The following is a 24,866-nucleotide window of genomic DNA, read 5'->3' on the forward strand; positions in this document are numbered from 1 at the left end:
ACTCAGCCTGCTTCTTATTTGGATCCACATTTGAAACGGGCTCAAATCTGATTTGAAACATCTGATTGGGACATTGGCCGGCCACACAAGAAAATCAGATCCAAAGACAATAAAACACAGATTTAGATTACTTTTGCCTCAAAAGCAGCCAAAGTGCATCTGCTTAATGTTTTTTTCCAGATTCTTATTCCAAAATGATTCACATTTCTGACAGAGAGGAAGCTGACTCGCGGCGCCGATGGCCTGGTGGTTTAGGGCATGGGCCATGTATGCAGGTGACTCAAGTTCAAGTCTGGCTTGTGGCAACGCTCCCACATATATCTCTCCCCCCTCTCGTGACCCTATCCATAAAAAGCCCAAAAAAGGGAGACGACCTAACCGTCTTGGAACAGGTCTCGCAGATCCTCAACTGCCTTGATAGGTTAAAAAATACTCTACCTCCTCCTGTAAATCTATGCCCAATGAGGCAGACAGAGAGTCAATATGTTGAAGGCTGGCGAGCCTTCAGTGGATGTGAGGAGAAAGAACCAGAGCACTGCTCTGAAAGAAGCTTTTAAAGGTCAGCCAATCAGAGCAGGTTAGCAGGATTCTACCTGATTACCTTTAACTCCTGCCAGGTGTGAGACGGGGCAGTGAAGCTGCAGCCTGTTAACTTTTAATTCAACCTCTTTATGACTGAAATGTATTTCATTAATTCCCAGTGGGTGAACTTTTTTTCTGACTCATGAAGTAGAAATTTTTCAATGACTAAAAAAACACATAAATTCTTATTTGGTCGCCAAATCAGAATAAAATTCATCCTAGTGTGTAGGCAGCCTGGACAACAAATACTAAAATCAATTTTTTACAGGAGTTTGTCAGTTTTATCTATTTTCTATGACCTCAAACTTCACAGACTCTTTCCAGATAACACCGCATTGAGCATCTGGCTCTTTTGATGTAATAAAAACAGACCTTTTGAATGATGTTCATCACATTAGGAGATATGTTGAGTTATATTTTTGGTGTTAATTTATCTTACTGGCATCCTTTCTACTATGATGTTCTTTTAAATTTGCTTTGATGCAATGACCAAAAAAGACAAAAATGCACTTTTACTGCAAAGAAACACTGTGTTTCCATCAGGAAACACGTGTGAAACCAGCATAAACAGACCTCCTGTACTTCCTTTATTCCTCAGAGTCAGTGCAGTGTGCAGCAGTGTGACTGCCGTCTGATCAATAACTCAGTAAATCATTGGCTAATTTATCTGATCACCGTTGCATGTTAAAGCCATAATGATAATGAACATTTAAATGATTAACTCAAGTGTTTCTCACTTCCTGCTCTCTGTTTGTTTTTCAAATTCTTTCTATAACTGTCCTGTTACTTTATGGACACCACTGATAAAAAATATACACATTACTCATCCGTCCTTTTATTGGCATCCGCAGCGCGCCTCATTTATGTAAAGTCTGCTAGATAAGAGTCCTAAAAAAGAGCAACACGCCTGGGCAGAATTTCCCTAAAAAGTGTGTGTGGGTGTGTGTGAGCGGTGTTGTCTTAAGGAGGCGGTTTGTCGAATAGATAAGAGTGAAACGATGTGTTTGCATCCTGACAAAACTATAGGAATAACTGACTTCTTAGTGTATCAGCTAATTAAATCAGACAAATAGCATCAGGTGTTATTTTATCTTTAAATAAGAAAAAACAGCGCTTTAGTGTGTTTCAGCTTCACGTCATTACGTTCAGCTCATCAATATTTAAGGTCGAATTTTTCCTGTCTAGTATCAGAGAAAAGCGCTTCTGTCCCTCATGCTACATTAAAATAATTGTATGAGTGATGATTGCAGACAAACCCCACAGCTTCTTCTGTAACATGTTCCTTCAAGTGTTTTTTTCTTTGTTTGTATTGAGGTGTTTTTTAGTTGTAGTCAGTCTTTTTATGAATTCAGACCCTAATCTTGTATTAAGCATGCAGTCTGGCCTCTAAATCAGGGATTCTCAACATTGGGGTCGAGGCCCTATTGGGGGTCGCGAGACACTGAGAAGGGGTCTCCAGATGCCTTAAAAAACTGAGAACATTTTTGAATTACACTTTTGCAAGTTTACACCAATTTTGACAAATGTTAAACCCTTTTTCATATTTTTTTTCCACTAATTTTAACACATTTTTGCAACTTAATCCCCCCTTTTTTGTCCATTTTTATCCCTTTCCATCACTTTTTGCATGTTTTTGCCACTTCTAAACCAAATCTTGTAATTCTCTGCCTACTGTTGGCTCTTTAGAAACATTATTGCCACTATTAACCCCTTTAACCACTTTTAAAGCCACATTTCATGATTTGATATGCCCATTTTTGCCAGTTTCTGACTATTTCTGCCTCAGCTAACCCTTTTTTGCCATTTTATATCATTTTTCATCCCATTTCACCAAATGTCCACCTGTTTTTGCCACTTTAATGCCATTTCAGCCACTATCAAATCACCTTTTACCACTAAATATGCCCATTTTTGCCACTTAAACCCATTTTTGCCATTTTTGGTTATTTTTTTGCCACTTTCATCTGATTTTTGGCATTTCTAACCCATTTTTGCTACTTTTAAAATCTAATTTCACCACCTTTCCCACCATTTTTTTCCCATTATAACCCATTTTAGGTATTTTTTTATTTTATTGCAAGACAAAACAGACAAAGATTAAGACCAAGACATATAACAAGCCAGGATAAATAACATATAAGCTGATGGGTTTTACGGTTTTAGGGGAACACAATAAACAAAAAACAAAAGAGGGGGCTGTTTTTCATTTTAGCTGTTTTTAACATATTTTCATTCTGTTTATAATACAAGGATTTACATTTTTAAGAGGGCTACTTCCTACACAAATGAATTAAAATTTGCTTTTTTGATAAGAATAGTTATTATTCAGGTAAAATATAAAATACCACAGCTTAACTTTACATTAGACCATGGTTTGCTGTCCCCCAGTTTGGCTGGGCCCCAGAAAGCTCTCCCATGTTTCCCCCCTTATGTGCGGCCTTCTCTGCACAACTATTATGTGCATGGCTGTGTTCAACCACTTTCAGGTACAGTGGAGTCCCTGGTCTCTAGCACCTATATTTTGGGGGTCGTGGGCTGAAAAGGTTGAGAACCCCTGCTCTAAATGTCTCATAGATACTTGACAGACATCTTATGGTGTAATCAGGTCTCTGTTTTATCAGAAAAATGCCTCTACTTTGGAAACTTGAATTTTGTTTGAATAAACAGAGAAGAGGTCACAAAGGGATGAATTTGAGATGTCAATTTATCAGTGTTTGTTATACTCACATGACACATGGTTTAACATAAATGGCAGTTTCCCTAAAGTCCATCCAGATCAATTATATGTTTGTAGAAAATAATCATTTTATATATTTGAACAACAGACCCTCCACAATCTGTATTTAAATCAGAATGTAAGTGGACTGACAATAGAGCCCTGAGGGACGCCAACATCACAACATAGCAGTAGACTTAATAAATTGCAAGTCTAAGCTTTTTTATTACTCAAAAATGTTTAACAGCTTCCTTCTTATGGATTATTGGTGGAGTGTAGTCCAGATGGGTTTTAGCTGCTGTATCACAGGAATTAATAATCTGTGGTCAGTTAGACGAGCCAGGTTCACATGGGGACTAGAGCATTTTCTGTTGTGGTAGTTGTGTGTACGTTGTATCGTGAGTTATGGTGTCAAGTACACATGAAGTCTTATGTGTAATCTAAAAACCTAGCAGGGAAAGTGAGGAAATCTGTGTCGGTCCCAGGGCAGTACAAGAAAAAATCACCATGATTGGCAAATAACCAAGACGTCCCTGATGCATCAGTAAAGATAGTTTATTAATCTTGAATCCATCCATCCTTTGGTCTGTCCGTCCATCCGTCCATCCATCCATCCATCCATCCTTCGGTCCGTCCATCCATCCACCCATGCATCCATCTGTCCATCCATCCATCCATGTTTTCTCTAGTTATTAGAGGCCAGCCTTCCTCCATCCATCCATCCATCCATCCATCCATCCGTCCATCTGTCTGTCAGTCCGTCGGTCCGTCCATTTTTTTCTCCATTTATTAGAGGCCAGCCTTCCTCCATCTGTCCATCCAGCCATCTGTCGTCCGTCTGCCCCTCCATCCATCCATCCATCCATCCATCCATCCATCCATCCATCCGTCCGTCCATCCGTCTGTCCGTCAGTCTGTCCATTTTTTTCTCCATTTATTAGAGGCCAGCCTTCCTCCATCCGTCCATCCATCCATTCATTCATCCATCCGTCCGTCCGTCCGTCCGTCAGTCCATCATCCATCCATCCATCCATCCATCAGTCCTTCCATCTGTCCATCCATCCATCCCTCTGATATGGGAATACTGGATACTGATGCAAACCCCTGGGGCCAGACCTCTGGAGGCGGTCTTGCTGGTGAGCATCTTGTAGTCGGTGTTTTCTTCCATTAGGCCCAACCCAGTTCGACCCAAAGAAGCGACATGTAGTCGCCATCCTGTGGGCTCACCAGGCTGCAGATAAAGACTTTGGACTTTGGATGCTGATCCCTGGTGGGGTAGAACTTGATTACTGTTGCCGATATGCTGTTTTAACTTTATGTAACCAAGTAGTGAAAAGCTGTTTTTATAACACAGTGATGGTTACAGTGCTGCCTCTTGTGTCAAACTGTTTCTGAACAGACAAATGGTAGAGAATAACCTCTGTTATTAAGATCAGACAGGTTAGTTTAGGGATAGATAAGAAAATCAAAGAAATATGAGAATACAAGAGCGCCAGGTGTGGAGTTTGTGGGCTATGATAGACCTCAGGGGCAGGCCCAAAACTTGCTAGAGAGATTAGGTATCCCATCTGGGCTGGTAGCACCTCAGAGTCTCCCAGGAGGAGCTGGAAAACACTGCAGAGGAGAGGGATGTCTGGGATGACTTGCCTAGCCTGCTGCCATCGTGACCTGACCTTAGACAGCCAACTCCAAGCCAGCCTGCAAGATCTCTGGTGTGACTTCTGCCTATGTTGGAACTATCTCAGCTTTTGCAACACCTTTGAATGCTTTTAGAGCATAATCTCCATCCCAAATGAGGATTTACGTTCCGATTAGACTATGACTGGTGCAGCCTTGACATCCTGAGGCTTTTGTAAAGATTTTCACGGTTCAGCCTTGCCAGGAGGTGAACCCAGCATGAGATCCACCTTTGCAGTAATTATCCTCAGTCATGATGGTATGACATTGCATGAAATGTCATTAAATTATGTTAAAACATTATAAACCCTGCTGATATACAAAGAAAAAACAAGCAAACAGGATTGTGGACAAGCCACCTGGCAGAGGTTATAACACTGAACAAATCAGCTGAAAACAAACAGGCCTGTTTGTATAAAAGATTGCATTTTCATTCACAAACCCCATCTACTCCACATAATCAGCATTCTGGGAGAGGGATGTCTGCAGCCCTCCATGCATTCAAAACATCGTTTAGAAGAGGGCCAATTTTTTTCTTATTTTCACAATTTTCTGTGAGATCTTGCGTTAAATTGACTTTGACTGCCGTAGAGCTGAGCCGTGCCGTTCTGAGCCACCTCCCTCCCTCCCTCCCTGAGACTGAGATCATGAAGTCAGAGGCTGCGTGTCAGGAAATGAAACGGCTGAAGAGAAACAAGGACGACCCCTCCTCATTGCTCCACTGCATACCCACAATCTCACTCTGAATACGTGTTCATGTATGAGCCGGGAGCATGTGTGTGTGTGTGTGTGTGTGGGGGGGTGCTTCACCATCTCACTTTCAATCTAAATCGTCATTAATCATGTCACGACCAGCGGCATTACTCTGAAGCCTTTTACTGAGCTGGTTACGGCGTTTTCTCCCTCAGAGACTCTCAGATCAATAACACAACACACCACGGTGCAAAACACACAAACAGGCGCTGCTCTGCACAGGCTCTTTGGGATTTTTAATACTAACACTTAAAGAAGGCTCCTGGTTGGTTTTCATCCCTGAATGCTTTGAGGCCTGACTGGTTTCATTTTCAGCTCAGCTCCTGTACACCTTACAGAAATCAACACCTGCAGTAAGTGGTGACAGACACTTTAAGAAGGAGAAAACACAAAGAATTAGCTTTCGATACTGGATTAGATCACAAAAATTAACAAAGGTTGTTAAAATATATGGCTTTGTTTTTGTTTTTAACAGGAAGTGTTACTTTCGTGCAACTGGGGGAGTGTTGCATAACAAGAGAAACTGTCTACAACAGAACTGCTTGTTCATAAAGTATGACAGGTTACCAGTATAACAAGTATGACATCAAAAATAAGGATGCACGCTGCTCCTTAAAGTACCTCCTCTTAAACACATACGAATCAAAGATCACCACAGTTCAGGTGAAAGCAGAGGGACAAAGCCCTTGGGACCTTCGCTGCTGGATGAGGAGGAAATCCCTGCGTCGATCAGGTAGGTTGAACATTGCTGGTGGTGCTGAGGTGTCGACCGGTCATTTACAGCCAAGGCAAGTTTGAAAACTGCGAGTGAAGATCTGCTGTTTCAGTGTCTGTTGTAATGGTGGATGGCTCTACGAAGTGTTGGCAGTTTAAATTCTGCTACAGCCAGGCCCTAAAGTTAGAGTCTGAATCTAAATCCCTTAAAACTTGAGCAATTATGAGTTTGCATGTGACCCACATCAATTATGTCTGAAACATTTCCTGTGCTCCAGGAGAAGTGCTCAAACTGAGGAGTGTTATGAACTGGGACACAGTTTCTGTTTGCACCCTGGTTCTGTAGAGCTTTATTCCTGTTCTCAAGAGTCCTCAGAGCGAGCACCGGGCCAATCTGAGGTTTAACCAGGTGTTTACCCCTGCAGGTTTGAGAGCTTTTAGGAAACCACTACAGCCAATTACCCTGACTGATGAAGTGAGAGCTGCAGCAGCACGTCTGAACCAGGAGGCAAACTTCCCGTAAATGTTCTGTTGTTCAGTCACTAATGAAGCCAACGATCAGGAATCTTCCTCAGCGTAAAGGAGGAGGAGGATGTTTAGTATGCAGGCGGAGCTCAGGTCTGTCTGTTTAAGTCAGCCAGCGTTCTGATGTGATGAGCAGCTCTGATAAAAGAAGATGAAGTGACACGCTCGCGCTTTAGATAAAATCATGTCTGAGAGCAGCCGAGGAGCGACGGTTCTGTGCTGAAGATAATCAGCTGAGACTGAACGAGTCTGATCCCAACACAGTTATCGGTTTGTTATGATGAATGATTTAATTCTCTGTTTGATGCACTGCTCAGCCCGCTGTAGGTGAGGAAGACTTATTTATTCACTTGATCTTTTCTTCATATTTAGGAGATTTGATTCCATTTCTTCTAAGAACGAGATGCAAAGATTGTGTTACCCAGTTTAATGCCTATGTACCAAATAATGTCTAGTTAAAGGCACCATTTAGCACTGACTTTGTGGAGGCCCTGCACAACCTTTAACACTGGTTGGATTAATCTTTCTATATCATCTAGTCTGTTTGGTGACGTTTTCGAGGAATCCTCAAGTTTTTCTGTACAGTTAAAGATGCTCTTCTCTTTTAGTTATTGGGTATCTGTTGACACGCTTCATTGTACCATTTCATCTTTCATGTTTTAAAGTGTCAGGAAAACCTACAAGGTAGCTGTGTTCATCCTCATTATGTGTGTTATTTTCAGTGCCATTATAATAACTCCAATTCCAAAAAAGTTGGGGCGGCAGACTGCAATGATTTGCAAATCTCCTAAGCCCATATTGAATTCAAACTCAACAGGCAGCCATTATTGTAATTCTATAGTTGCATCCATGCTAATTTCTTCACTAGACTCCATTTTTTACAGCATTGAAGTCACTTCAACTAAACCATGCCTGTCGCTACAGTCTCTTTCTCAACAGACTTGGGACAACTTCAGGATCACTCAACAGTGAAAGTTTGATAAAGGCGGATTTCCTATGTGAATATTTTGATGAGCCTCACTAGTCCAAGTCAGAAGCTTGGTTTGGGTGGACTTTATGTAAATGTGGCCCTATTTTTCATGCCCATTACCTGGCTTGCCTGAAGGTATGAAAAGTCCTGAAACTTTAAAGCCTGGTTTTCTCAGAACAAACAGAAACTAGAAGTTAACATTCAAACTCTAAAATGACCTCGGATGACTTGCAGGAATTTTTACCAGCTTTGGTCACAAATGGTTCCACTTGATGACAAACATGGAATCGGGTCAGTACATCAACTTTGCATAATCAGGGCCCAAGCACCATCCAAGACTGATGACTGTGTTGTATCTGTATGCATTAATTGTACTCACATGAGTCACTAATTTAAGCATTTTAAATTAATCAAAAACTCACCAAATTTTACAGGAGACTGTCCCCTAAAGAAAATGTTTGTATTTTGGTGGAATCATGCAAGCAGGGGCCACACAGAGGACCAAATGTGAGATAGGGGACTGGCTACAACCTTAGTCCATGAAAATCAGTACACATATGTATCATGATAAGGTGAAAAAAAAGTGTCTTGGGGCCATACTTTAAAATGTACAGGAAGCTAACTACAAACATGTATCAAATTCTGGTGTTTATGGGCGATTCACAAGTTTAACATCTTAATGAACTAGTCCAAAGGATTTCATCCAATTGACTCCAGATTTTCTGAGCTTGTACTACACAACCTGGAGATCTAAAGTTGTACTTACTGGAAGTTTTTAACCATAGGGCGGGGCCATGATGGGAGCCCAAACTTAAACTACGTTTTTGTACATTTTTTTGCAGTGAAAATACACCAATAATGCCACATAACTTTTTAATGCCTATGTCAATCATCACCAAACTTCACAGGAATGATGACCCCTTAATCCTGAACAAATTCATACATTAATATCGTTACTTTGTTTCAGCGCCCCCTTCTGGTGATTGAACATTTCCACCTCTTTTTTTAAATTTTCCCTTTAAAAATTCAGTCCCCGCTCACCATTCAGCCTAGGCTTATGATTTTTGTTCTGCAGATAAGTCATCATAAGACCTACAAAAAAGCCTCTGGAGTCATTCCTAAATCTAAACAGGGAGTCCATGAGATGAATCTCAATTTCAACATAAGGCATTTTTGATGCCCAATGAATTTAACATGTTTTAACTTAAGTTACAATATTCTGTGACCTTCTGCTCTTTTTTTGCAAGACAAAAGTGTCACACTGAACCCGCTCACATGCAAACCCCTAATCATAGCACCCCCTACTGGCAACAGGAAGTGACACAATTAGGTAATTTCTTCTTTCCAGTCACTAAGTTGAACTGATCAGCTCAGATTTTGGTAGAAAGGCCTTAGTACTTTTCTACAACATTGACATGTCTTATTAAAGGATGCCCTAGAGCCAATGGTGAGCATTTGATATTTCGACAATTTCCCAGGAAGTTGTCATTACTCTCATATGAAATATTTGATATGCTTCCATATTAAAATTGATGAGTTTATATAACTTGAGCTCAATCATGAAAACAGACAGAGCTGAAGTAGGCTGGAGAAACATCTAGAATATGTCTGCCCACCAAATTAACTCAGCTATGACACTATGCAAACATATTTGAACTCTCAGAATCAGAATCAGCTTTATTGGCCAAGTATGTGTGCACATACAGGGAATTTGGCTCCGGTAACTTTTGCTCTCTTGTACAAAAAAAACACAGAACTTAAATAAGTGAAACAAAGATATATACATATATACAACATTACAGGAGTATGTACATTGAGCATGTACAATAGTGCAGAGTTGTTGTTATTGTTCAAGTGATGGTCTAACTCTGTGACCACCCAGAGTTCATCAGAGTGAAAGCCCGTGAGATTGTGGACCCTAGGAACCTGAATGAGTCAACAGTAGGGACTGTTGTGTTGAGGATTGTGAGAGGAGGGGTTGAAGGGGGGCTCTTCCTGAAGTCCACTGTCATCCACAGTTTTGAGCAGGTTTAGCTCTGGGTGGTTCTGACCACACCAGAGGACCAGCTGTTCCACTTCCCCTCTGTATGCAGACTCGTCACCATCCTGATGGTGGTGTCATCTGCAAACTTTAGTAGTTTCACAGAGGGGTCCCCTGAGGTGCAGTCATTAATATAGACTTAATATAATCAAAACAGGTGGGTAATAATAAGAAGTTTAACCACAGTACAGTGTGAGCAGATAAAGAAATTAGCTAATGGACCAACAGCATTTTTGAACCAGGCTATGAACATGTAAGTTTCTGCTGTAAAATTTGACATCTTTACATGGGTGTTAATGGAATTAAAATCTTTTACAGCCAGCCTCAAGTGGACATTTGTGGAACTGCAGCTTTTTGCACTGACTTCATGTTTCAGTGCCTCAGGTTGCTGAGCCTGCATGCGACACTGATCTGAATGTGAATTTACACTCCTTTATATCTGAGCATGCTGGCTATGACATAATAGATATAATTCAGGAACATTCCTGCTGATATGAGGGCCACCATCACACATTTTATGATGAATGCAGCCTTGTCAGCAGCCATGTCTTCACCACTTCACAGAAAGATTTGTAGTTCCAGTATGTGCAGGTTTTTTTCTCCTCTCGGTGAGGGTGCATAGTCGTTGTGGGGGCTGATGGGTGGGGGACAGGTGCAGCATGCAGTCAGTCCTCTAAGTATAGACCTCCTCCCCCCCGCACACACCGAAACACACACAAACACCCCCATCACCGACGGCAGCAGCCGATCATTCCTGTCGCTCCTCTCTCTGCAGGGACAACAATACAGCGGCTCAAATGACGGACGCTGAAAAGCCTCCCGCTGTCACACCACCAAAAATGTCAACATCTCTCACTCTCCTGTACCATGTGACCCCCCCCCCAAAGACCCTTCACATGCTGTCACTACCACCATCACACAGTTAAAACAAGTCAGACCTAAGAGAGCCAGTTCACTTCCTCTTGATGTAGTTTGGGGGTTTATGTTTTGATTTTATCAATGCTGCATCTAACGGCTCTGCAGGTTTGAATTACAAATCCAATGGCTAAAAAGTTGGACCGCTGTGTAAAATGTCAATAAAAAGATTGTAATGATTGTTAAATCTCATAAACCCATATTTTATTCACAATACAGCAGCAAAGAGGAGACGAATGAAACAAAAGGCTGGAAAAGTAAGTGGTATGATACTGTTCTTACCTGTTGGTGGGTAAGTGGTGTTTGCAAAATCTGCTTCATCTGGTGAGCTAAATATGTGAGATGGGCTTTAATGTCTTTGTTTTTATCACAGGATAATTATCCATTGTTGGGAATAAATTCAGAGTATGCCCACTTTTTAAGGCACCTCGAAACCATTGAATGTTAGGCTGTAAGAGTCATAAGAAAACTTTTATGAGTCCAAACAACTCCTGTACTAAGAAAGGTTTCTGCATTCTGAGCTTTTTGCATTCTCAAAAATCTGACGCCATGAGAGGCAAAAGCACAGGTGGGCTTATTTTGTTTGGTCGTCAACAGCAACAGTTATCGTCCGACACTCATACCTGCAATCTGAGGCCCTTAATGACCCTCTCCTGCTGAGTTCAAAGACCTGGCCGCTCTGCGGAAATTCACAGAAATGACAAGCGTAAAAGACACTCACAGGGGGGTTAACTAACAGCAGATGTATGACACCACTAATGAAAGCCTTTTAGCACAACAATTATCCTCTAATTTGATCTCCTCTCTGAGACCTTCACTGTCAATAATCCCCCCTCAGGGCCACTCTGAGTCATCCTTTATATCAGAGCATTGATTATAGGGGAGATGATTCGACCTCATGGATCCTCGGATGGACTGGACTGAGCAGTGATCAATATGAAAACCTTTCAGGTGGTAAATTAACATCAAATAAGCAAACATTAGCTCTTTACTCCATTTACCAAACCAATGGTTAAGTCCTAGGTCAGATTTTCAATTACAGGGGGTGTGGCCACCGCTTCTACATGAATATATAAGCACGTTTCTATCTCTATGACTACTTCTTTTCTGCCATACACTAAATATGGTTCATCTTTATATCACACATTAGTTTTGCTGGCATTAAAGCCAAAAGGTATGAATAAATGTACATTGTTGATACTGTCAGTCCCCACCCTCACCAGCATGTTGCAACGGTGCAGAGTTGGTTCGTATGATCAGCCGGCCTTCGATTTTCTTTGCAGGTAATCAGTGCCGGCCATAAGGGGTGCTTAAAAGAGGGAGATTTCTGGGGCCCAGCCAAACTGTGGGCCCATAGAGGTCAGCAAAATCATGATCCATTGTAAAGTTAAGCTGTGACAAACCGCATTTCATTTTTAACCAAGTTAATAACCCTCTCATCAAAGTAACTGTAGTAAAATGTCACCTTTCTTAAAATGTAAGCCTCTTTTATTAAAACAGAATTAACTGTTTTATTAGAAATGTTAACAATGTGGATGGATGCACTTGAATATTAGGAAAATAATGTCAGACTTTATAGCTGGGCCATGATGTGCCCAAATGTCAGGATGCCAAAAAAAATAAATAAATAAAAAAAAAAAAAAATAGAAGGGAATGGAAATATAGTAACCTTGCAAAGCAGATGAACTCACCCGTGTCATGTGTTTTGTTGCTCTGATTGGCTGGTAAAGATGTGACAGACAGAACGTTCATCCAATCACCCTTTTTCTAAGGCTCTGCCCTTCCCCAAACACTGTCTATGGGAGGTTTAAACCTCCGTAGAAATATAGTGTATAACTGAATAACTGTGAAGAGACGGGAATGGGAAAAATGGTTAAAGAAATGGTATAAATGGTAACAAGTGGCAAAACAAAGGTAAAAAAGAGGCAAAAATTGGGTAAGGCAGCAAAAAGTGACGAAGACGGGCAAACAGTAGCAAAAAAGCACAAAAGGGTAAAAATATGGCAAATGGGTCAAAAGTTCCAAAAAGGGTCAAAAAGTAGCATAATGGAGCAAAATTGGTTTAAAGCCACAAAAGTGGAAAAAAGGCCCCAGAAAATGGCAAAATCAGCAAAAAAATGGTTAAATATAACAAAAACTAGATAAAGCAGATAAAAAAAGTGGGAACGAAGGGTAAAAAGTGGCATAAATGGGCAAAATGAGATCAAGGTTCTAAAATGGACAAAAAGTAGCAAATGAAAAGTCAGAAGGCTGCAATAAATGTGCAGAGAGTGGGACAAATCAACAAAAGATGTATTATATTCAGCAGAAATGGGCAAAAATGGACAAAAAGTAGCAAAAGTGGGAAGAGTAGGCAAAAAGGTGTTGCAGAAATGTGCAAAAAGTGTCAGAAAAGGGCAAGAAATGCAAATATGGGCAAAAAGTGGCAGAAATTGGTTAAAAGTGGCAAAAAGATATAGCAAGAATGGATGGATAAAGTGGGGAGAGTAGTTTAAAAGTACCACAAATAAATTATTCCAACATCAGAACCAGGATGCTAGCTTGACACAGCCATGATGCTAACAGCAATGCTGCCAATCCAACACACATGCACTGATATCATCACTATATCCAAACTGGGGTCAGCCCATTTTCTGGGTTTGTCAGAGGCCCAGCCAATCCTGTAGGAAGGCCTGCAGGTAAAATCCACATTCCTGTGTCAAATATCATCACTGAATGCTTTGTTATATGTGAGTTTAAACCTAGGGAAGTGTTGCCCTGTCCCCTGGCTCAAAATAGTGCTGACCCATGATGTTCCTGTGAGATGCTATCAGTGCCATGAGTTGGTGGTTGTTTACATCTGATAAAAGGGAGTCGTGGAAGCAAGTTAGCAGCACAGCTACAGTGGCTACATGTGATGGGCTTGCACAAGAGCTGGATGGTCCTGTTCTCTTTAGTCTGCAGGACACAGCATCAGTGGTTTCATCTGACCACAGAACAGTTTTCCATGTTGCCTTAGTCTGTTTAAATGAACTTGGTCCCAGTGAAGACACTGGCATTTCTGGATTCTGTTCACAATGGCTTCCTCTCTTCATGATCCAGCTTTAACTGTCATTTGAGGATGGCACGGCCAACTGTGTTGACACACTGGAGATTCTGGAAGTGGTTTTTAAAACAGAATCATGCCTGTTTTTAAGGCAGTGGGCCCAAAGGTCATAAGCATCCATTGACCTCATCACGATGGGGTGTACTCACCAAAGTCATTGCATATTTCTCTTTCATTTAAATGTAAAATAAATTATTTTTAATGTGACTTTATTGCTTCTGCTTCAAACTTCGTTGGCTAAGCTACAACAATAGAAACACATGTATACCAGCATAGCTATGTGAGTTTTATTGGATACAGTTCGAATGTATTACAGCTCAGTTTGGCTGATTTAGAAATGTGGAAAGTGCTGACATGTTTTGACCAGACTCATAAATACATCCATTTCATTCAGTTTTCCTCAGTTAGTGAAATGCTGAGGGCGTAATTTTCAGGCCACTGCAGTAGCAGCCTGTCATTACTAAATATGACCTCCTGCGGTCTGAAATGCATTCTGGTTAATGTAGGAAACCTGCAGCAGCGGGCAGATGATGGAAGAGGTCGATGTTAAACTGGAACACTTCATCACCACACAGCTCCTCACATTAACCAGAGAGATCTGAGGTTGTCAGATGATGCACAGAATGGATTTTGCTTTTAAATTAGCTGCCGGTGATTGACATGTGGCTCCGCCCCTCTCTGTAACCGTGGAGGACGGAGCTGACGGATGTGACAGCCGTGATCGATGGCTCATAATAAACTGTTTCCTGACAAACGCTGAAGCTTTCTGTTTCCAATAAACAGCCTCAGAGGAGGAGACGCTGCTGATGTGTTCAGGCGTTTAATGTTGCACAGGAAAGCCTGGTGTCACAGTGGAGAGTAGAGGTGGAGGGGGGACTGGGGGGGTGTCCTTGTCAAGAACCTAATTACCTGCAGCAGGAGGGGTGAGGAGGCAGAGGAATAACAGAGGCTGCTCATATTCTGATTTCCTGAATTGATCCAGAGTGACAGCTCTCTGTTTCCCTCTCTGATCCAGGGCCATTTCTAAAACACGGCTTTAACAACAAACCTGTTTTAGACTTCATTTTACATTTAATGGATAATTATTTCTGTGTTGTACAACCACAATTCTAAAAAAAAGTTGGGGCTCTCTGTATAATTTGAATAAAAACAGAATGGAATGATTAGTAGCATTAATAGTTCCTTTCTAGATGTGTAAGCTGCCCACGCTATAGGCACTAATGTAACCCAACTTTTTTTTATGAAATGGTAAAATGTCTTAGTTTCAACATCTGACATGTTGTTTATGTTTTATTATCAATCCAAAATGGATTTATGAGATGGACAGTTATTGCATTCTGCTTTTATTTACATTTACACAGAAACCCAACTATTTTGGAATTGGGATTGTATTTGTATATTTATTATTTTTCAACAGCACTATGCCTGCTGGCTGTTAAATTTTTTTTTACTTAGAATGTCAAAAAACAGCGAAATATTGGAATTTTAAAATGCCCCACAATAAGTTGTGATAAATCAGCCATGGTGAGAGCCATTATCCACAAATGGGGAAAACTTAAACACTGATTAACCTTCCCCAGAGTGGCTGGCTTACCAAAATGACTCCAATAGCGCATCAACAACTCATCGAAGAGGTCAACAAAGAACCATTTAACCAAACTGTGAGCCATTACCCACAAATGGGGAAAACTTGGAACAGTGCTGAACCGCAAGAGTGGCCAGCCCACCAAAATGTCTCCAGATTGACAACTCATCCAGGAGGTCACCAAGGAACAAGCAAACCACAGTAAGAGCCATTATCCACAAATGGGGAAAACCTGAAACAATGGCTGTTTTTACACAGAGATTCCGCAATAAAGGCAAAAAGGAATGATTGTCTCTGTTCTGCAACAAGCAATTCACACAAAGGTGTAACAGAGCCGTGCATGCCCGAGCTTACACACGCTGGTGTCCCGTAATCAGACGGCAGCTGCTGCCCGAGCTGCTGCTTTCAATGAAACTCGAAACTCTGGATTTCTCGGTTCAAAACTTTGTATTTTCTAAATAGAATACAGGGAAAATAACATGAACATTAATTTTAATCGATTAGATCCAATAGACTTTTTTCCTCCATGTTTCTGAGTCGGGGGTCCGACTTTAAGCAGTGTCACAGCGCATGTATTTACGTCGGAGGTCGGAAACTTCAGAGCACCGAGCTCACTTGAACACATCATGGAACTTTTCAGATGCTGCTGTGTGCACAGATGTGTCTGCTCTCTCCTCTCCTGTACAGAGTGTGATCAGCTCTCTAACCTCGCATTCTCTCCTGTTAATCCACATTATTCTTTGTTTTATCCCCCTGTTGTTTTCTCTGATGAAATGTGCTCGATTAAATCTCCTGTTTATGGAGACAGCAGCGCACACTCGCTGTTGCAGAATGCCGTGACATCCTTTCACACTCATTGTGGAAAAATCTGTTATGGCTCTGATACTACCTCTCAATCTGGATCAGAGGTGGGGCGAGATCAATCCTCCATTGCAGAACGGTCGCTTTCATACAGAACGGCGTTGTGGAACGAAGACGTAACAGACACGGAAAAGAGAGGCAGTGTGAAGTAGATGCTGATGAACCTTCCCCATTGTGGCTGGCCTACCCAAATGACTCCAACAGCGCATCAACAACTCATCAAAGAGGTCAAAAAGAACCAGTTAACCAAACTGAGAGCCATTACCAACAAATGGGGAAAACTTGGAACAGTGCTGAATCTACCCAGGAATGGCCAGCCTACCAAAATATCTCCAATTTCAGACTGATGACTTATCCAGGAGGTCACAAAAGAACCAGCAAACCATGGTAAGAGTTATTATCCACAAAGGAGGAAAAGTTGAAACAGTGGTGAACCTTCTCAGGAGTGGCTGGCCTACCAAAATACCAAAAAAAAGTTGTGATTTATCAGGATTTACTAGGCAAATTCTGAGATTAATTAGGATTAGAATTTTTATTTCACAGCCCTAATGAATTTCAGAGCATAGTTAATTTCACCAACATGAAGTGTCATGCAAAATTTTGTTATAATGTCAGATTTGAAGAAGACAACGCTAGCATGGCTGTAGCTCTAATAGTGCTCGTTCTACCTGATTGCAGCCTGTCACTGCTAATATATTTAGTGGTGTTCGGGGCATTTATGACACCAGATTATGTAAATAAAGAAACATATTTAAAGAAACTGCTGTCATGGTCTTTCCCTCAGTTAAAGAAGCTGATTCCTCGAGGGCACTGACTCTGTGACTGAATGTCTGTAATGTTTTACGGCAGCAGTTTGGATGGACTTACTGAGGGGAGGTCCTCACATATTTGAGCTATTTTCAGACGAGGGAAACCCAAACCTCGCTCTGACTCCTCTTACTCGACAGTTTGAGCTCCCAGGATCGGGTCTCTGGGGGTCTCAGGGGTCGCGTGCTGACAGAATGGATTTCACCTTCGGCACGTTCACTGCCAGCTCCTGACATCCAGTAAATTACATAACTCTGCTGAGAGAGACCCAGTATTTGGACTAACATCTCCACCCTCATGACACATCCTTTGTCTGATTTGATTCTCTTCCCCTCAGTTTTGTCTTTTCTCACATTCTCCGCTCTTCCCGCTCGGCTCTCCCTCGCTGTAATGACACAGGGCAGCTGATCAGCTGCACCGTGCCGCTCTGCCTCCAATAATTATCATCCTGTGGACAGGAAGATCCAGCTCAGGCTGGTAATTGTTAGCTTCAGCCTGCTCTGTTTCCCCCTGAGAGCCAGCTGAACACAAGAGACAATCAGAGAAATTCAGATTTCAGGAGGCTGAGCAGTAAATGAAGCATCGCTGATTCAACCTCTGCACCAACAAACTGCTGTGAGCCAGTGGAGGCATGCAAATCTGAGCTTCCTTCATGCAACATTCAATTTTAATCTGACTTTTTAATGTGCAATGGTTTGGTTTGCAGCAGAAGCATTAACAACGAGAACAGAAAGAGTCATACTGCATTACTTGCTTCTTTCGGTTGAAAATTAGAGACTCAGCTTCACAGTTTCAAATAATATCACTGAATTATGGAATGAAGATGGAAATACCAGTGTAGTTTTGACAGTTTCCCCCTTAGCAAACCTCCATTGTGGGCATTATTTATCATTATCTTGCTCAAAAACACTTCACGTTTAGTTTAAACTGCTGAAGCCTCTGAAACCTTGAAGGCGACTTCATAAATGTGCATTATTAGACCCAAGGTTTTAACAGCTATAGCAACAAAATATCTCAGTGGTTGAAGTGCTGTTGAAATCTTTTGTCCACTTTTCTTTTTCTTTGAAGGAATTCTGCTGAAATAAAAATCCTGGATCCTTTTAGTACATTATAGTGTCTCTTACATAATGAACACAAAAATGTTGGAACTACTCAAGCAGCTCGTTTGGGGCTGTAAAATCTACAACATGGAGTTTTGTGACTCCAGGGAACCACTTTCCAGGAGAGAAAGAAGTATCAAAATAACTCCAAGAGTACATCAATAACTTATCCAGGAGGTCACAAAAGAACCAGCAAACCACAGTGAGAGCCATTAACCACAAATGGCAAAAACTTGGTACAGTTTTGAGAAGTGGTCAGCCAACAAAAATGACTAAAAAAGCTCATTGATGACTCATCCAGGATGTTACAAAAGAACCAGCAAACCATGGCGAGCGCCATTTCCCACAAATGGGGAAAAATTGAAAGAGAGGTGAACCTTTCCAGGAGAGAAAAAAGTACCAAAACAACTCCAAGAGTACATCAGTAACTTATCCAGGAGGCCACAAAAGAACCAGCAAACCACAGTGAGAGCCATTGTCCACAAATGGCGAAAAGCTGGAACAGTAGTAGGCTGACCAAAATGACTCCAAGTGCTCATCGACTAATCCCCCAGGAAGTCAAAAGAACCAGCAAACCTAGGTTAGAGCTATTATCCACAAATGGGGAAAACTTTGAAAAGTGGTGAACCTTCTCAGTGGAGGGGCTGTCCTACCAATATGACTCCAAGAGCACATCGACAACTCATCCAGGAGGTCACAAAAGAACCCAGAACAACATCTAAAGACCTGCAGGCCTTACTTGACTCAGTTAAGGTCAAAGTTCATGATTCAACATTAAGAAAGAGACTGGGCAAAAATGGCATCCTTGGTAGAGTTCCAAGGCCAAAACCACTGCTGACCAAAAGAACACAAAGGGTCATCTCATATTTGACTAGAAGCATTTTGATGATCCCCAAGACTTTTGGGAAAATATTCTTTGGACTGACTGGACAACAATTGAACTTTTTGGAAGGAAACTAACACAGAATTTCACCAAAAGAACATCATGGTGGTGGTACCATGATGGAAAAGGAAATACATCAACACTCTGTCAGTCTATCTAGCTGCCCAGAGGCAGGTTGGAGAAGCCTATTTGGTGCCATTGCTTTGGAAAAATAAAGATTGCGTTATCTTCTCCTGCATCAAAAATAACACTGAACACTGACTGGGAAGATGGGATTGTATTTCTCCTTACTTCAGTCTGTGTAATATTAAACTTTAGTTATTTATTTCAGCTCCCTGGCAAGCAAATAAACCAGCAAGGAAAGGGAACGTCTTGTCTCTCAATTATCTTCTCTTGACTTTAAATTTACCCGTCTACTACAGACATATTATGAAACCAATGCAAACAGAAAAAGGAGACAGATAAACATATGAAAATAAATGAATCATGAGCTAAAAAAATGTTGCATTGTTAAAAATAATGGAGATAATTGTCTTATTGCCACCCACAGAAACTTTCTGGGTTTGTATTCATAAAGAATCGTCACTGACAAAATCAAAAAGAGACAAAAGAACAAAGACTCGTCCTTGGTTTGTCTCTGAGGCTGCCTGTGACGGATGGAGATGGGAATCAAACAGCTGGATCCCAAAAACCTGTGAATTATACCTCCTCAAAGTGACACCGAGCTGTCTGTGAGGACAGGAATCTCTGAAATAAATGTGTGCGTGCCGTCTCCTCTTATATAAATGTGTGTGTGCTGTGGGGGGAAGAGGAGCAGGAAGACAAATCATAAAAGTTTCAGAAGAAAAGTCTGAAAGTTATCATCGATCATGCAGCCACGGTGCTGTCAGAGCGGCCCGCTGAGAAACAGAGATGGAGCTGCTAATGATGTTGTTGGTCTGCAGGAAAAACTCAGACAGACAGTGCAGATGTGAGTGAGCTCTGAAGATGTGAAAGTCTGAACTGTATGAGGAAGAGCAAAGGAAACATGGGTTTATTAAGTGTGCAAGGGACAGGACAGGTCCACTGGTAGTGATTCAAAATGAATGCTCTTTGAAAGGAATCAACAACCCACTTACAAGAAAGACTTGGGAATTAAAGTCCTCCTCCTCTGCCATTTACTTCAAAGTGTGCCAGTCTGACCAGTGATGACTTGTATAGTTGCATGTTGCCCTTTAACTGCTGGCTGTGAGCATCATAAACAACTGGAACACCTTTCTGGCACTCATCCCACTTAGGCTGGTAGACTGTTATCTAGAAATTTAGCTGGTTGGTTTAGTTCGGTTAACTGTCAACACAGTTGGCTGTACCATCCACAAATGCAAGTTCAAGCTGCAACATGCAAAGAAGAAGCCATATCTGAACAGGATCCAGAAAAGCTGCCGTCTTCCATGGGCCAAAGCTCATTTAAAATGGACTGAGGCTAAATGGAAAACTGTTCTGTGGTCAAATGAATCAAAATTGGAAATTCCTTTTGGAAACCATGGATGCTGTGTCCCATGGACCAAAGAGAAGAGGGGCCATCCGGCTTGTTCTCCTGGCACAGATCTGATGGTATGGGGTTGCATTAGTGCCTATGATGTGGTCAGCTTACACATCTGGAAAAGATCCAGCAATGCTGAAAAGCGCATAGAGGTTGGACCAAATGTTGGGGACATTGTTGGTCAGTTGGGAGGACACCTGAAGAGATGGGTTATGGGCTTGGTTCAGGCTTAGACAATGGCCATCAGGACACCTGAGAGGTACAAGGCCAAGAATGATGCTGTGAACTGCCAAACCCAAACTTGACCCTGACCTGATAGGTTAAAGGTCAAGATAATTGGGCGTCATGTTTAGGCCCTGCATGATTGCAGTATCTCAAGCTCTATCATATCAGACTCGAGGATGAAATGATTAGATTCTGGAGGTTGTAGGTCAAAGGTCAAGATGATTGGGCCTCATAATCCTTGTCAACGCCCTCACTTTCTTCAAAGTTTGCACAACTGATGACTCAGGAATTGAATATATTTTGAAAGTATAAGGTCGAGTTCAAAAACCACCCAAGCGCCCTCCACTTGACCTACTATTGTTCTTTAACTGTCCAGCAATTTTATTCCTCATGGAGACAGCAGTTTCTATTTCCAAGTGTTTCTCCTTTTGTTCTAACTGGGCTGTTAGTTTATAGGGGTATTAAAGCTGGTTTGATGCAAACCAGGAAAGAAATAAGCTAAAACAGAGCAGTAAAAGTGGCTAAAGAGCTTTGCAGAGGTGCAGAGTTATTACCAGTTCTCTATAAACACAGTCTCTCTGGTCTTGTTCTTTCATATGCTTTTTATTTGTACATTTAAACTAGCTGAACCTTGACTTCACACACTCTGCAGAGGTGCAGCACATTAAACAGGTTCTATATATTAAGTCCAAGGTCTTTATGGGAGGAAACACACGGAGCAGAACGAGTGCTGACTACTCCAGAAATATCCTTCATATCCTGATTACAGTTTATCGAGCGGCTCCGAGGTACCATATTGAACGGATCGCTCTGCATCAAGTGGCCGCTCCGCAGAGGTCACAATCTAAACTTGTTCCTTTATTTTCTCCTCGTTGTCTTCAGTCTCAGGTTTGTCTTTCACCTCTTCTCTCCTCGCTGTGGTCTGCAGCAGGAAACAAAGTGAAACTGAAGCTCTTTGTCCTCGCTCTGGCAGACCAGAAGTCTCCATATGAAACCATGGCTGCTCTGAATAAAGCATTTTAAGATCACGGTGGCCCTAATGCTACGACCTTAAAGACTTCGAAGTTTGTTTGAAATTATATAACATCAAATTCAATGATGTCAGACAACAATCAAGGCAAAGGAAAATCAGTGACACCTGTATTTTGGACCCAGAATTCTTTTTTTTTATCAGCCTGCTTTGTAAGTGATGTAAATGCTGGTGAGTATCATGTTCCTCTTCAACCAAAAAAGGCATTTTTAAACATTTTCTTCAAAAATTCTATCATCTTAACATTGGGGTTGTCTGACATAATAATGCAGTACATAATGAGAAAAGTACGCCACGCAGTACTTTGGCAGTACCAACAATTAAAAACCCTTTAACTACTCATTCCATGCTTTTGTTTGAAAAAAGGCACATAGCCTTTCAGTGTGTCAACTCTACCATCATCAACAACCTAGTTTAGTGCCTTTTATCTGTCACTCTGTGGCTCAAAACAAAATTACAAACCAGGTAATTTTGTGCCCACAATCTGATAATAAACTGAGCAGAGGCATGCAGTATTAAGCACAGGCTGTGAGTAATACTGCATGCCTCATTGACAGCTGTCATCCAAAGAATCCAAGAGTACCTTGATGCAGAAAAGATGGCCGACATACAACCAGCAAAACTGAGATATAATGTCATCCTCTTTAGCCTAAGCTGTTAGCTATGTGCACACACTGACACAGCTGTGTTTACCTTCTGCTGGCATACAGCTACATGCTAGCTTGATAACAGATAGGAGAGAAACAGAAACAGTGCAGATGCTTCAGGGATTTTCCTGCTTTTTTGGGGTGGTGACAAAATGTAACGGTAAAGAAGACTTTTTTGGAAAAATCAAAGAAGGAGAATCTAGAGAATAGAGGGCATGGCTATTTTAACACAATAGACAGGATAAGGACAACTAGAGAGCCATATTAATCTTGTTTTAACATATATGTTCACTATATGGATAAAATTATTCAGCTGCCTGACCATAACACCATCAGGGACTGTAATGATATTATATTTATATACATGCTAGTATTTACATACAGTCCAGGCATGAGCTTAGACAAGGCCCCCAAAATCCAGCCCAACCCCAAGCAAGCCTATGCGTGTTCTCTTTTTGCACAGTGATGTTACCCATAGTTTTCTTCCTTCTACGGTTTGTTCCAACATGTCAGGGATGTTGACCAGTGGAGTACAGGGCTGTGTGCAAGCACAGCTGTCATAAGCAAACAACATGACCGAGTAAAAGGAGAAAGCTGAAGTTGCAAGGTGGAACTATGAAACTGGCCAACACCGGCTGCCTGGGACTTCTGTTTTTGTAACTGTGGTATCAAAACAGGCATTGATATCCTTTGATTTTAGCTGGGATCACATTAAATTCAAAATTCTGGTGTTGTAACAACCGTACTTTGTATCTTGTCTCACATGTTTGGTGTGCACAGTCATCAGTACAGAATCTGTGCTGTGTAGTGTTTTCACTCCCGTGTTGGTAGCCACATGTATGTCTCGTGTGTCCATCACCACAGTGACGCCCTGGGGGGGGGGGGGGGGGCGTCCACTTTCACCAGAACCATTACTAACTCTTAACCCCTCGACCTCACCTCCCCTCTCTCTCTCTGTAACCTCCACCTGACAGCTAAAGTGAGCATTTGTTTCACCACATGGGACGAGGTTACTGCCGCTCGTTTCAGACCGATGATGTGATGTGGTGATGAACCCGCTGCATGATGGGTAATTGAAGCTATAACAGGCTGCCAGCAGCGACCTCCCGTGATTGATGTGACATGTTGAGGCTCCTGATACTCCTGAAACGAAGACGGGAGGGTCAGAAAGTGGAGTCAGAGGTCGATGGTCCATCAGCGGACTGAACACAGGAGGCTGTAATAGAATTTCTTGACTTCTGATGAGGTGAACAGAGACTCATTGTGAAGGTCTGACCACTTTAATGCTGCAGATTGAAATGCTCTGACTCTGTCTGGAGGCATCCACTGAACTATCTACTCTAATACACAGTTTTCTATGTTAAGCTCTCAATGAAAAATGAAAGAAAAACTGAACTGATTGAGCCATCTTTATGGACAACTGGCACTTTGTTGGGTCTCTGATTAGCTGGGCTATCATGGCTGGGCCTTAGCCACCTAAAACCTGGTCTGAAGTCTCAAGTCTGTGGCCCAGTATGATATTTAGAGGACACATTTGAAAAATGGATAAATCAGCAAGTTCATAACACACAATGGAGCTTGTTTATCTACACAAGATTCAAAACAGTACATCTCCACAGTTCAAGGGCATTTTCTGATGAAGTTTCTAATGGCTCAGAGAGAGTAGCAGCATTTCTTTGCTACTGTTTGTATACAAGCCCTCTTCATGCATGCTTGCTATAATGCACATTATATCAAACAACATGCAGAAGCAAAAATGCATGCTTTTCTGAAAAAGCGAGTCAAATTTCTAATGAATATTACCCATATATAAATGTCAGTGACATTAGAGCTCACAAACACTGATGTATGCATTATAGAATACAGCCAAGGAGCAGCAGGGAAAATAACCACATAAATGTTGACACCCTACATATTTTGAATGTTCAACTCATCAAAGACTAATTAATCTAAATCCTGTAGGATCATGTTGACAAGTTTGGGAATTTCAAGTTATATTTTTGACCATTTTTTTTTAACTGTTTCTGATGTTGTGGGAATCAGGTTAGATCAGGTTTGGGAGCATATGACGGTTTGGCACATCACCGTTTCATCCTTAGTCCTGTACTACCCTGGCCTCCTGATGTGCCAGGCCCATGCGCCATCTCCCCAAGTACCCTCCAGCATCTGGACCAGCCCACTGGATCCTTGGCACTTACTATTTGGTGAGCTGGATCAGGCCTGGGAAA

This window comes from Cheilinus undulatus, linkage group 23, assembly GCF_018320785.1.
Source record: "Cheilinus undulatus linkage group 23, ASM1832078v1, whole genome shotgun sequence".
Classification (NCBI taxonomy): Eukaryota; Metazoa; Chordata; class Actinopteri; order Labriformes; family Labridae; genus Cheilinus; species Cheilinus undulatus.